This window comes from Ricinus communis, chromosome 6 (genome assembly GCF_019578655.1).
Source record: "Ricinus communis isolate WT05 ecotype wild-type chromosome 6, ASM1957865v1, whole genome shotgun sequence".
Taxonomy (NCBI): Eukaryota; Viridiplantae; Streptophyta; class Magnoliopsida; order Malpighiales; family Euphorbiaceae; genus Ricinus; species Ricinus communis.
Window position 1 is genome coordinate 5388573 of NC_063261.1, and position 15763 is coordinate 5404335.

Genomic DNA, 15763 nt, shown 5'->3' on the forward strand with positions numbered 1-15763 from the left:
AAGATCATCCAAGAAGAAATAAACAAAAGCCAAGAAAATCCAAGTCAAAAGCAATTTCAAATACAGGAATGGCTTGCACAGCAACCTCCCGAGTTTTTAAAAATGGTCCAAAAATATTCAAAAATAAAACCTGTGGCTGAGGTCCAACTAGAGATTTCTTCAAAGTCATCTTCTTCTTCAACCAAGGATAAAGGTATACTCCCTATCTCTCTTTTAAAGCCTAAGATAGTAATTTTCTCACAAAATCTATCTCACAACTCTCAAAGCATTTCAATACCAAATTCACAAGAAATGGTTTTGTCTCAAACAAAACTTTTTAAAACTACTAAATACATAGAAAAATAAAATTTTTAAAGCATTTTAACTGTTGAGGAAGGATTCTGTACAGAAAGCCCCTCAAAATTAGTTTCAAAAGTTTTTCCTCCATGATGGTATTCTAAACCCTGGAACAAAGCAAAACCTCAGTCTTATCACCAGTCTATCCTAGAGGTAACTGGTTCTGCAAAGTTTAAACATTTCAAAAAACACAAAGACCATAAAGACCTAGCTTATTCCACATGTACCATTCAAAGAATCCTTCACCCTTCAGATTGGGGAATGGAATTACACTCTTCAAGATCTTTCCCAACCACCCTTCAAAACACCTACCCCTCAAGTCTCAGTACCTCCTTTAATTACTGGGATTACCAGCAAGCGTGGTTTAATACCTTTCTTTTGTAAATGAAGGACAGAGCCATTCTTGGCTTTTCTACTTTGACACTAGCATAATCCAAACATTAAAAATTTTTTATTGGTTTAAACAATGGTGGAACTATTATGGTAACATTCCAGAAGCCATAATACCAGAAGTATTCCCCTTGTCTAACCTCTTCAAAGCTCATTACAAACCGAACAAAATAGAGAGACAATTCCCCCCTTGCTTTTATTTTGTTCAAACTTCTTCCTCCCTTGGGTATGTGTGTGGTATTTCCATTTCAACCAAGCAGCAGATGGAGAAGTCATACTTACCCGTAGATTCAAAGTAAAATGGTGGGATAAATTCAACCACCAAGAAAAATTATCTCCAAAGATGGTCCAAATTTTTTTTAAAAAGAATAGCTTCTTGCCAACACCTAAAGAACAAACTACCTTCCTGGCACAGAAGTATTTTATACTTCCAAAACTAGTGGCGGCTCAAAAGGAAGAAGATTTCTTACAACTAATCAAACAGTTGTTAAAACTGCCTCCTCTAAAGGAAAGTCTAAAGTTTCATCATTCTCTTCAAGCACCAGCTTTGCAGCCATTGACTTAGATGGTGACTCGAATGAAGGTGATTATTTTGGGATATTTAAGCCTATAAAATAAAATATTCAAAAGCCTTGTAAAGCCCTTGGGCTGAAAACCAGGAATGGCGGCCCATGGTAACTTTCTGTAATGGGTTAAAAAACTCATATATGAAGGGATGAAGGTTTTGGTTTTTAAAATTTCTTTCAAAACTTGCTTTTGAATTTGGGGGTCATTAATATGCTTGACAGCTTCAAGAAGAGCTTCTTGTTGCCTAGTAAGCATATTAATATCTTTTGGAATCTCATCCAAATCTGATTCAGAGTATTCAGATGAGGTTTTAATTTCATCAATTTAGAATTCTTCCTCATTATTAGAAAACTCTGATTTAGAGGTTTCAACTAGAAGAGCTGAAACTTTACTTAAAATTTCTTCTTCTATTTGGAGCTCCTGAAGTTTTCTAGAATACTTACAATACTTTGAAGTTTGGTCTTTCTTGCTGCATTTGTAGTAAATAATTTTGCTAAAATCTTTTTTGGGATTCTGTTTTGTGTATTTTGAAGAAGATGGCCGCTTGTAAAACTTGTAAAAACTTTCTTTGTTCTTTGGCACCTTCTTGCTTTTGTGAAAAGATTTTTTCTTATAAGGCTTTGAAAAATCTTCTCTACATTTTCCTTTACAGGCGGCAGAAGGTTCTGTGGGATTATACTCAAACTAGTTACAAAAGCTACCTAGTTTTTTTCATTTCGCATTTGAGCTGTCTTTGAAGCTTAAGATCATGGCAAATTCTTAGTCCTTCTTTCCGAATAAGACTAACTAATTCGCCATAAGTCTAGAGATCATAGGAGATTTGGTCATTATGGGCTTCTCTGATAGTATTTCTAACTCTTTCACCTAGTATTTTAGGTAAACCAGCTAAATTTTTCTTTCTAGAAGGTTGGTTTAAGTCTCCTCTAAGCATTACTCTGGTCAGGAAAATGTCTTTATAGGCTTGCAAATTGCTAAGTCTTTTTACAGGTCAGATTGTTGAGAAGTTTACCATTCTTATCTTTGAGATAAGATGGGTCTCCTATGAAGTGGAGGGAAATCGTAAGATTAGGATTGACACAGCTTCCTCAATTGGATTTCCTAATTCATCTAAGATAGAGGTTCCTTCTATTGTGTGGTTTGGATAGCACCTAGGATTTGTAGTTGTTGTGCTTGAGCTAGATGGTAATCCCACCATCCTTTAAGCTGGCCTAAAAAATCGGCTATAAGGAGTTCAGCTATAGCTCTATCAGAGGTACCGCTTTGGGTTTTGTAGGCATTTGCTGCCATGGTCATCTGTTGTAAGAGACCAAAAATGTTGCACTCAGACATCTCATCTATATTCCATTCATAGACGGATGAGGCATTGAATCTAGATTGGATAAGGACATTATTCCTGTTTTCTATGCTTAAGTTAGGAGCAGTAGTCCTAGGAGTATCCAAGTCATCTAGGAGCTTGTCATCCCAATGTACTAATCTGGGAGGATTTTTCAGTTACACTTTCTAGTTTTGAATTATAAGATTCACTGTTTTGGGCTTGTTCTATAGCATTGATATTCCTACTGCTTTGAGGAGTATCTGGTATTAGGTTTTTAAAGACTTAGAAGTGGCTAACTTGCTAAGCTGTTCTCTGACTGCTTTAGCAAACTTAGTTTGCTTCTGAAATTGGTCTTGACTAGGCTTTGAAATCTGATAGGATTTGAAGACGAGATTTTTAAGTTTTTCTGTTTGACTCGTGTCCCCTGGATGACCAGTATTGGAGATTACAGAGGTTAAGACTGTAGTAGATCTCTAAATCTAGCTTTCTATCATAACCAACTGTTTTCCTATTGTGTTAAGATAGGTATTTGAAAAATTGTTCTGTTGAACAATATTTTTTATATGTTTTTTTTCAAAATCCTCTCCTACTAGTTTGTAAGGTGCAGCTTCAATTTCGTTTTCTCCATAAGGAATGGTTATCTTCTTAAGAGAAGGATGTTCAGGCTAGATGGTTTGGTTTTCTCCGACCTTCCATTCTAGGGCTTTGTTCCTAATTGTAACTAAACTAATGACTTTATCTTTGAAAGGATATGAAATACTATTTTCTTTGCAATAAATCTTAAACCAGTCAAAAAATGTGATTTGGATCTTGTTTTGCATGCAAAATTCATAGTATCTTTCCTAGATACCATCTTTCTCTTTTAAATTTTTTTTAAAGAACCAAAGTTTTTTCGAATGGTTTTTTTTTAATAAAAATCTTCATGTAAAAGCTTTTTATTAATTTAAAAATCTTTTGAAATCATATTGATTTCTGCTTCTAGATTTTGGGTTCTTGCCGATGGTGATGATGAAGAGGGGGTAGAGATAGATTCTATGTCATCATCTTTCTTTGGTTGACTATCATTGTAAACAGGTCTAGGGACATTGTTTCGGTAATCGACATTTTGTAATGCAGTGGTTGAACTTGGCAAATAAGATATTGAAAATCTTGGCAATATTTGTGATGAAACTGGTCTTTATAAGGGGCATAGATGACAAAAGGTACATATATATATACACATACATATACATATATATAGACATAATACTTATATATAATATGTATATATGTACATATATATATACACATACATTTACATATATATAGACATACATATATAATACGTATATATACACATACACACACACACACATACACATATAATTTCTTTTACTAATCTCTTTTAATAAAATCAACACTACATCATCAATATCATAACTGCTAAATAGTGAATACAAACAGTACTATTATACTAAGATATAAAAGAATATTATACTAAATCATGTTAAAAAATTATTATAATGCTCAACCTAACATATTAGCATTATTAACTTATGATTATGTAGTGCTAGTATGACATTAATCATGTTTATTAAATAATCTTGACTAATTTTATGCCTTTTAACTAGTTAATATGATATAAAAGAATTTTATACCATATTATTATGTAGTAGAATTTAAATTTTAACCTTAAATTTTTAATTTTAGTTAATAACTCTCATTTTTATTATTAAGATCCTATATTAATAAGTATATATATTGTGTTATTACATCTAGAAATATAAGATAATTTTTTAAAATTTGAATATATTATATGGTTTAATTTTTATTTTTATAATATCAAAATTCAATATTTATATGAGAATAAAAATATCATATATGAATTTAATAATTTTTTAATAATAAATTAAAGAAATATATTATATATAAATTAAAAATAAAACTATGTACTTTTAAGCAAGATTATGTAGTTTTAAGTAAAATTATGTAGTTTCAAGATAATCTACATAGTTTTAAATAAAACTATTTAGTTTTGATGTACCAAACTTAAAAAATATTTGAATAAAATTACGTAATTTTTGAGTAAAACTATTTAGTTTTGATGTCCCAAACTTAAGAAAACCTAATACAAAGTAAACCCTAATCTTATTATCTTTTTTTCGTCTCAAACTCACATCAACTCAATCCTCTCAAAGCCTCCACCACCCACATCTTCTTCACGCTGTCGTTCACTCTATTGCCACTGCCATTCACGTTGCTACTCCTGTCGTCCACACCACCGCTACTGTGTTCAAGTCGCTGCTGCTGCGATTCACCTGCTACTGCCGTTCATGCCGCCGCTGTTGCTAGCATCACCCTTGCTGCCGTTGTTCTCAACCGCTGCTCCGTCTCAGGTAAGTTGAACCAAGTTACAAATTCCAAGTGGATGAAATCAATTCTTAAGAATGGTGACTACATACTTTGTGGTTGAATTTAATTCTTACAAATCACCTTCAAATTTTTCATGTCCCTTGTTCTCTAATATAAGATCTAAAATTGGCAGTTTGGCAGTTTGATGTGTACTTTAATTTTTCTAGAAATGAACTCCTATAATCTAACATTGGCAGTTTGGCACCATAAACATGCTAACAAACTAGAGATAAATAGGGGGGGTTAGGTTGCAATTTGCCCTAAATTAATAAGCGGTTGTTGTTTTCTTTTGACACCAAATTACTAAGCTCAGTTCTGATTTTCAATTTGGCATTGCTAATTTGCCAACTGTTAGAATTCCCAACTCTCTACCTTCACAATATTGAATGTTGATAATGATTCATTGAAGGGTATAATTGTTTCGTGTAAAAGTAATGATTTTGACTTCGAATTCTATAGTTTACCCGTTTTCTTTCAACTTCTTTTTTAAACCAAATGTCTTTAAGAATGAGTAGCTAGGAACTATAGCTTGTGGTTGCGGGTGAAATTCCCAAAGTTTGAAATTAGAATCATTTAAAATTCTATATGCAGTTCCCATTTTTTCTTTAAAGAAATTTTGAAGCAAATTTATGTTCAATTGAAGAAGATGTTGAATTATGATGTGTATTTCCATGAAGTTTTATTGAAAGAGTGTTATTTAAATATTTTTTATAATAATAGTTATAAATAGATTTATTATTTAATATTTAATATGCTATGGTTTCTTTTTTTCAAATGTGGTAGATAAGCACTTTGAATATGGAGTTGAAGATCTACAAAGTGTAATAAATATAGCATTTTATTTAGTTTTTATTATTTATAACATTGTTTTAAATTATTGAATTTATGCTTGGTTTGTATTAATATATCGAAATTTAATATTGAATATTTAGACTTGATTGGTTTATGTTTTGTTATTTTTTGTTTATTTTCATTAATTTAAATTATTATAAATGGGTTTTGTAAATGGGTACCCATTTAATTCTCCATATATTCATATAAATAGATTTTAATGGGTAGAGTATTCACTACCCATTTAAATATCCATAAAATTTATTTAATAGTCATTTAATCTAAATGGGTTTTAATCGAGTTCGGGTAGTTTGTGGGTAATCCTATTAGGATTTGGTACGGGTTCGGGTTACAATGGCCATTTCCTAAACAGATTTGGGACGGGTTTGGGTAAGTATAGTTTAAACGGGTTCAGATTCGGATAACATTAAATGGGCGGGTATCCTACCCATTACCATCCCTAGCTTGGGGAATCGACATCATCGGTGAAATAAAACCTCCTTCGAATGGTCACAAATATATAGTAGTAGTAATTGACTACTTCTCCAAGTGGGTTAAGGCTGAGTTGTTCACTACTATGGGGTAGATGGGTAGCTCTATAGATAGAAATTTGATATGCAAATATGGAGTTCCACATCATATTGTGACAGATAATGATGTGCAGTTTAAACACACCTATATGCAACCACACCCAATCACCAGGTTCAAACACAACTATATTCGGCCCTTGTTGTGATGACATGCGATTTTCTCATTTCACTCTCAATTTGTTCCTTTACCTTGTTATGAAGCTGCCTAACATATTCGGCCTTCTTGGAACCATCCAAGTTAGCACGCTCTTGTAACGAAAAAGGTAATAAATCTGAAGGGGTTAGTGGATTAAAATCATAAACAACTTCAAAAGGACTATAATGTGTAGATGAATGCACACTCATATTATATGCAAAATCTACATGAGACAAGTAATCTTTCAAGGATTTTATATTCTTTTTGATAATAGCACGTAATAATTGTCCTAAGGTCCTATTAACCACTTCGATTTGAGGGTGACTAGTAGAAAATAATAGTTTAGTACCTAACTTAGCTTACAAGATCTTCAAAAAATAGGATAAAAATTCTGCATCTCTATCACTAACGATAGTCTTAGGCATGCCATGCAAACGTACTACCTTTTTAAAGAACAAATCAACAATATGTGATGCATCATCAATTTTATTAAATGCAATGAACAATGCCATCTTACTAAACCTATTAACAACCACATAAATACTATCATTACCATGCCTAGACCTTAGCAATCCTAAAATAAAATCCATAGAAACATCAATCTAAGGTGAAATAGGAACGAACAATGGCATATACAATTCATGGGGCTTGCTTTTAGACTTCACACACAAACATACAACACAATTGGCACAATATTTTTCAACATCAACATGCATTTTTTGCCAATGAAGTGCTCATGTGACATATTTAAGGTCTTAGCAACACCAAAATGCCCCATCAATCCTCCCTCATGCAATTTTTTCAAAAACAATCTCCGCATAGAATAATTAAGCACACATAATCGATTATCCTTAAACAATTAGCCATCATCTCTATAGTATTTATCAAAAGCTCCATGCTCACTTGCATCATACACACTTCCAAAATTAGGATCATCAAGATAATTTTCTTTAAGGAATTCGAATCCAATCAATTTAGAATTAACTGTGTTAATCAACGCATACCTCCTAGAGAGTGCATTGGCCACCACATTATCCTTACCCTTCTTATATTTGATCACATAAGGAAAAGTCTCTATAAATGAACGCCAAGTTGTATGCCTTTTGTTCAATTTATTTTGACCCTTCAAATGCTTTAAGGTCTCATGATCAGTATGAATTACGAACTCCTTGGGCAATAAATAATGTTGCCATGTCTCCAATGGTCACACTAATGTAAACATCTCCTTATCATAGGTGGGGTAGTTTGAGCTTGCACCACTAAGCTTTTCACTAAAGTAGGCAATCGACTTAGAAGCATCACATTCGATCTCAAAAGAGAATCAAAATTGGGCAAAGCAAGTAAAGGAGCATTAATCAACTTATCTTTTAAAATATGAAATGCCCTATCTTGTGCTTCTCCCCATTTAAAACCTACATGTTTCTTAATAATCTCAATTAAAGGGGCGGCAAGGGTAAAAAATCCTTCACAAACTGCCTATAGCAACTGGCTAGGCCATGAAAAGACCTAACCTCACTCATACTTTAGGTGTTGGCCATGAAGAAGAAGTAACCTCTACCTTTTCTCTATTAACCTCTATCCCATTGACGCTAATAACAAATCCAAGAAAACTACCTTAGGAGTGCAAAAATACACTTGCGGAGATTAGCATAAAGCTTTTCTTTTCGCAAGACATCAAATAAAGTCCTAAGATGCTCTAAATGCTCATGCATGGAATTGCTATAGACTAATATGTTATCAAAATACACGACAACAAACTTGCCAATAAAAGGATGAAAAACATGGTTTAATAGTCTGATAAAGGTGTTGGGGGCTAATTAGCCCAAAAGGCATCACTAGCCATTCATAAAACCATACTTAGTCTTAAAGGCAGTTTTCCATTCATATTTTAATTTCATGCGTATTTGATGATCAGATTTAGAGAAAATTTTAGCACCATATAGTTCTTCTAATGTATCATCTAATCTAGAAACTGGATGGCGATACTTTACCGTAATTTTTGTTTATGGCGTGGAAGTCGACACACATCCTTTAAGATCCATCTTTCTTTGGCATTAAAAGAATTGGAACAGCACATGGGCTCTTACTCTCTAATCAATCCTTTTGAAAGCAACTCCTCCACTTATTGTAGTTCCTTAGTCTCTTCTGGATTACTCCGATATGTAGGGCAATTAGGAATTTGCGCGCCAAGTATGAAGTTAATCTGATGCTCAATTCCTCTAATGGGCAACAATCTATGTGAAGTCTCCTATGGGAACACATCATCAAAATTCTGCAAAAGAGTTTTAATGCTTTGAGGCTGATCTTCAAGATTAGAGTTAGAGAAAGATAACGTGGTACCTTTAAGAACAAGCATAAGCATTCTTTGCTTAGCCAAATAAGCTTTCCATACATCACCCTCTTTGGCATACAAATTGCCTTCTAACTCTCTTTTGTTTACTCTCTCACTAGACTCTCCTTTTTCTTGCACCTCACTTCTTTTATCATTGTGCAAACACTCAATCTCTCCTTTTTCCTCTCTATTTGCACACCACTCATCATTTTTCACACAGCTCTCTTTTTGCTCATGCACCTTTTCCTTTTCATGTGCACTCTCACACCTCTATAATTGAATTTGGTCTTTATAGACCTGCTTTAGAGTTAGGGGGCTAGCTTGCATAGGAATCACATCACACAAAACTTGATCTTTACACCATCCTATAGAGAAAGAAATTAATGCTTGCCTAGTAACCCTAATATCATCATAATTATTCAACCAATGTAATCTATAGGGCTTAAGATGTTTAATTGTTTTGAAATAAAATTTGTCAACTAGACTAGCATCTACAACATTAGTATAAATTCCACCGTATATAGTCATACTACATAATTTATTAGCAATTATACATCTAGCATGAAATATGTTTTCACATTGTACCTCTTCCTCTTTGGCTTGTACACTTAAGGACGCATAGTCACAAAAGAAAAGAGTTTATCATCAAAGGCATATTTGACATCCTCTTTTCTCTTATGTGTCATCATGGCCAGCTCATCATCGTTATCATCCCTTTTGCTTACCACATTGCCATTATTCATGATTGTCATAACCCCTTTGATTAGGATAATCAGCTTGCTTGACCATATCCTTTGCATCTGAAGTATCAGATCTTTAAAACCAAACTACTAGCCTTCCTTTTGCCCTTATCGTCCATGGTCTTATCTTTATTGTATGCCAGCTTACTAGCACAAAAACTACTTCTTCCCTTTTGATTAGTCCAATTAGACTTAATTGAAAATTTAAGGGTAGAGTTACCTTTGACTGAAGTTCGAAGTTTTCTTTCAACCTTGATTGCAACATGAAGTAGATATTCTATATCCACATAAGGTTGTAATTCAACTAGATTGGAAATATCTTGATCGAGTCCATTCAGAAACCTTGCCATTGTTGTTTCTCTATTCACATCAATGTTGGCCCGAATCATAATCTCTTGGTAGTATTCATTCAGGGACTTAGTTCCTTATACACGCTCTTAGGGCTTATTGTACAATTCCCTATAGTAATGTATGATTCTCTTCATCTTTCCCCATGATGAGATTGAATCCTCATTTCTACGCCTTCTAGGTGATCCCATAAAACACTAACATAGTCAGTAAACTCAACAGAAGCAAGTTTTATCTTTTTATTGTAAGTAGCCCTCAAGATCTCCTCTCCCTTGAAAACTAAGAATCCTTAGCTTAATGGATCCTAAGTTACCATCCCTCCGTCCTTGCCAATAATTTTAATTGGAGGCACCATCTTCCTTCTCATCATCATCAATACAATTTTGCCTCCTAGGTGGGGGTTGAAGTGGTGCTCGGTTCAGTCTTTCATCCCTTTCAAGCTTTAATTCATCCAACTATGCTATGATCCTTGCGAAAGTATCTTGCACAAACTTTTTCCATAGTTTATCATCATGTAGTGCGGCAATGATAACTACCTGTAAAGAAATGTTAGAAACGTGTTTCATTTCAAGTGTTTAAGCACACACCCTCTAATGCACTCACTATCTCACACCACCCATCTCTTTCTCGAGTCTCTACAAACACTTATTATTTAACTAATCATAACTTGTTAGTGATCAAAGAGAACCAAGAGTTATTTAGAAAAGAAAAGTAAAGAATGGGTTGAGACATTTTGAATAGAATGAAAGAAGAAGAATAAGTAAGAATTGAACTCCTTTATTTATATTAGGTTCAATTTTTAGAAAAGAAAGAAGTACCTTAATAGTTTATTCTTGAATTGAAGGTTGGTAGCTAAGGTTAAGAAAAGAAGACTTGAATTTTGATTCCTGTAAAAGAATAAGAAAAGAAGATGTGTACTTGGTATGAAAGGTTTTGGCTTAGAGAAAAAAGAAGAAAATAATTGTGCTTTGGTTTTTGGTATGTGATTCGACTAGCAAGAAAGAAATTATATATTGTGTATTAGCGTGGTATGTTTTGGCTAGCAAAGAAAAGAGGTAAGAATTGGTTGTTTAGTGTGTACTAGCCTTTGGGTGTCTTGGCCTAGAAGAAAGGAAAGGTAGGAAGTGTTTTGTTCCTCTTGGTAGGACGGTTAGGGTTGTGTGTATGTGAGGTGTCTTGGTTTTAGAAGATAAAAAAGGAAGGAAACTTTTCGGCTAGAATAAATTAGGCAAGGAATAATTCGGATTATTCCTTTTCCTAAGTTAAGAATGAAAGAAATAAATTCCTAAACAAACCTTGTACAATTTTGGCACCTTTAGGGAAGAGAGTGCTTGTTTCCTAAATGCAAAGCTTCCTCTTTTATAAAGATCTTCTTTGACTAGTAAACTTCCTTTACTGTTTATCCCTTATTTCCAAATCAATTCACCCTTGTTTAAGGGAGAGTTTTCGGCCCTTAATTAGGAAACTTGCTGAAATTTTCCTCTTTAGCATTAATTCTTCAAATTGCAATCACTTGAGTAGGAACTGCTAAATTTCGACTTCTTCACCAACAAGCTTGGAATTTTTGAGCTTTAATGAAGGTTTACACAATATAAGCACTTGTTTTTCGTTTTTTTCTAATACGAATTTTCACTTTTTCTTTTGAATACCAATTTTCACTCTTTTTTTAAACACAAATTTACGGAAACAAAAGAAACAACTAAATAATTATAATCTTAAACTTGAGCTTAAGCTCTAATACCAAAACTTATATGACCCTAGACAATCTATTGAATAAAACTAATATCAATTTGTTTTGAGGATCTATCAATAACAAAATAAAGGATATGCAACTAAAAACTCGCAACAACCTATTGAAGGAGTCCTTAGCTATCAATGAACAATCAACAAAAGTTGCAATATTCAAACAACAAGTCCTCGTCAGAACTTAGAAAGAGAACACTTTCAAGCATCAAATTAATATCAAAGTTAAAGTCTTACAAGATGATAACCCTTAAGTATTTATAGTGAATACTTAGGGTTCAAAATAACCTAAGGACTTTGCAACATATGCAAGAGGCGACCTCACTCAAAACAAAACCTAATAAACTTAACCAAGGCCCAAACTAAACAAGTAACATAAAAAGGCCTAAAAGAAATAGAGTTTTAAAGTAATAAATGGCTTGATAGTCGAACTACATAAAAAGCAAGGACATAAAGGTAGGTTCGGCATAATCAAGAATTAATAGACATTCAAGCCTCTTTAGGTTCATTCTCCTTAGCTTGGATCACCAAGAAACAATTCGGTTCATTGGGCTTGTTTGGGCCTTGTTCTTCGACCATGTTGGTTGTCAGCAAAGTTTGAACAAACAAGGCCATTGCATCCTTAAGCTTCTTGGCTCTTGCTCTTGTAATTGGTCCACTTCTTATGTAAAGAGGATCTTGCTTGGATTGACTTATAGTAGCACTAGGATTTCCATCATATGTGTAGCCTAGATCTAAGTTGCAGAGACTAGAAAAGGAATAAGATTATGAATTAGAACCATTATGATCATAGTGCACTTGTGCTACCATTTTACTGTTTGTGTGGGTATTGCACCTTTGTGCCAATCCCGACGATTGACAGTCTTTGAGTGACCCAATGTGCATTGGGAAGATAATGAAGAAGATTCACAAGGTTATTCTAGACAAGCATACACTCATATGTCATTTGATAAACTAGGGGAAAGATCTACATCATTATATAAGCTTTGGCTGGGATAAGCAGGCTTAGTTTCCCTTGGTGAGAAGAACCTTTTTTATACTAGGAGAGGCTTATCCCTTTTATACAGCTAGGTTGAGTGTCATCGATGCTTGACATGATGAGCCTTTTGCCCCCTAATACGTGCACAAGGGTGGTGGTCATCACTAATATGTGATGTTGCCTATTAGAATGGAATTAGGATATCTCGCACTAATACCACCGGGTAAGATAGGGTTGTCTTAACTCTAATGCAAATGATGCAAAGCTAGATTAACAAAACCAAGAAAACAAAAGGTCTCAGAGTCAATCGGAATCAACTTCTCATTATATCCCTAGTGGAGTCACCATAGTGGGCGTGGCTTTTTAGGGCCAACCCTAAGCGGTACGCGGTTGCATCACCGTGTCAGAGGTTGTCTCTATTCATACTAGGCTCGATTCAAAGGTGAGCCATCCTAGAGGAGGTCTCAAGGGATCACGACAATCACAGTGGCCATGAATTATTGAAAAAAACTGGAAGTTGCCATCCAAGTAAGATAATTAGGACAAATAGAGAGGGGCAAAGGATAGCGGCTTATATTTCTTACGAGTAGCCTAACTTTCCCTATCCTTAAATCAGAGATATAGGCTTAAAAAGTTAAATACATGTTGGGAAGGGATTAGGCACCACAACACACTTAGACATAAGGTCTGACCACCATTAAACTCTAAGAATTTTGGTTTCCCTAGTCCTACTAACCTAGCTAGGTTATTATTCATTTTATCATGAAGACAATTTGTTATCTTTGTTAAACATAAGTAAATAAGGGAATAAAAAACTAACCTAACATGAATCTACCTACATTGGTGCCAATGATTCTAAGGAGGTATGTTGGTACCTTAGATTTTATATGACATGTGAAGGTGACCAAGTATCAATTGATTATGTGGGTGCCAGGTTCATTTTATCTTAGATTAATTAAATGAGTGAAAAGTGGAAGGCAAGAATTCACATTTGTGAGTTGATTCATTTTAATTAACATGTGAGGTGATTAATCAACCTAAGTCTGTTTACCTTTAACATGTGAGTGAGATGAGATCCAAACATACCAAAATAAATTAAGTCCAATTCAAAGAAAGGGAAAGAAGGAAATAACAGGATACAAATAGGATAAATAATTATAAAGGGGGAATAGTTAATATCCTAATTAACACTAGTCACGCGCATTTGTATATAAACATATAACTATATAAATTGGCCCGAAATTAAAACTGAACCTAGGGAACCCTTATTAGAGAGGGTTGAGCTAACTCTAAAGGAGCTGAAATCTTATTATAAAGATATGCAATTAGTTCAAACACTCATAATATTAATTAAAACAACAAACATATGATTAAATGCACTTAACATACAAAATTACATTTGAAACCTAAAACATGTCAAGATAGCTACTTAACACTTAAATGGATAAATATTAAAAATATAAATCAAATTCTAAACATTTATAAACTAAACAGAATGTGAACAAACTTATTTAGCCCTAAACATGTTCCTAATCATGAAAACAAAGCACTAACGAAGCATTTATTAGTCTAAAACCAACTTAAGTCATGCTTAATAACTTTGAATTTATTCTAATATATGTTAAATAGAAATTAAACATACTGAATAAACATCATCCTATTATATAAAACATATTAAGGACCTTAAGTACCTTAAAAATGGAAACTTAGAGGCTTCTGTAAGCTTACTCTTCATGGGGCAAGCTTACCCATGTGGGCTAAATGAAAGCTCACGTGGGTCAAGCCTTACCGCACGTGGGGTAAGTTTGCAAAAGCCCTCAAGCTTTCATTTTTAGCTCGTTTTTCAATGGAGAACGCCCAAAAAACTCAATAAAGGCAACATATATGATGAAAATGGTGATTAATATGCACAAAAGTAAGGTGAACTCTATAGATTAGGCCATTGGGGCAAACCTTTGATGATTTCCAAAGGGAAGGTAACTTTGAATGGCAAGAAAGACTTCTCAACCTCCTAAGATACCAAAGGACTCCTTAATGGTTATGGACCTTATCAACACCTACAAAATAGAAGCTTTTTAGCACACAAAAGGGGGTGTTCCTTTCGTTTCTATGGGAGTTAGTTTGGTTTGAGAAATGGGTATAAAGGTGGCTATTTTAAGTTGTTATTGAGAAATGGGTATAGAATTTTAGGCTTTAAAGGTGGTTATTGTTGCTGGAAAAATGTTAATAAAGAGGCTTTAATGAAGGTTCAGTGGTTGTGTGGTCGCCTTGATGTTGGTTGAGGATTAGAAGGTAAGTAGGTGTTTTGATGTTGTAAAAGAGACTAAAATTAGTGTTTCTAGAGTTATCTTAGGTTGAGAAAGGATAAGGGTGGCTGGAGTTATGTTGAAGTTCTAGAGATTACAGTTTTGTATTATTGTTAAAGAGTTGAGAGTTATGGCTAGGGTTTTAGTTTAGGGAATAAGATGGTTATACACCAAAAGGTGGGGTTTTTAGTTTTTAGGAAGGTGTATTATCATTGGTTGTTCAAATAAAGGGTCAAAGATTCATTTTTTAGGGGTTAGTTTTAGTTTAGGGAATAAGATGGTTATACACCAAAAGGTGGGGTTTTTAGGGTTTAGGAAGGTGTATTGTCATTAAAGTGTCAAGAATTCATTTTTGAGGGGTTAGGGAATGTCTTTTGTGTTGGCACGTGTCTCTAGGTGGACATGTCCATAAAAAATGCACAAACTTTTAAATTGATGGCTTTTTGGAGGGTAAACTGACGTGTTCTTAGCCTCACTCCATGTGGGTAAGCTGTTAGCCCACATGGTCTTGGCTACATGGTCATGACCTTAGCCCACGTCCTCACTAATGCACCTAGCACTTTTATGAAACTTGCTTTTATAGGAAAATTTATGGTTGTCATGACTTTTATTAGCATATAAAGCATATGCACATTGTATTAGATGTTTTACGCAAGAAATCTTTGTTTGTCAATCTTAAAAAGTATTTTTTTTTAGCTAATAAGCTTGTATTCTTGTTGTGAGTATTTTTGGCGTTGAGGTTGATGAAAAGAAGATTAA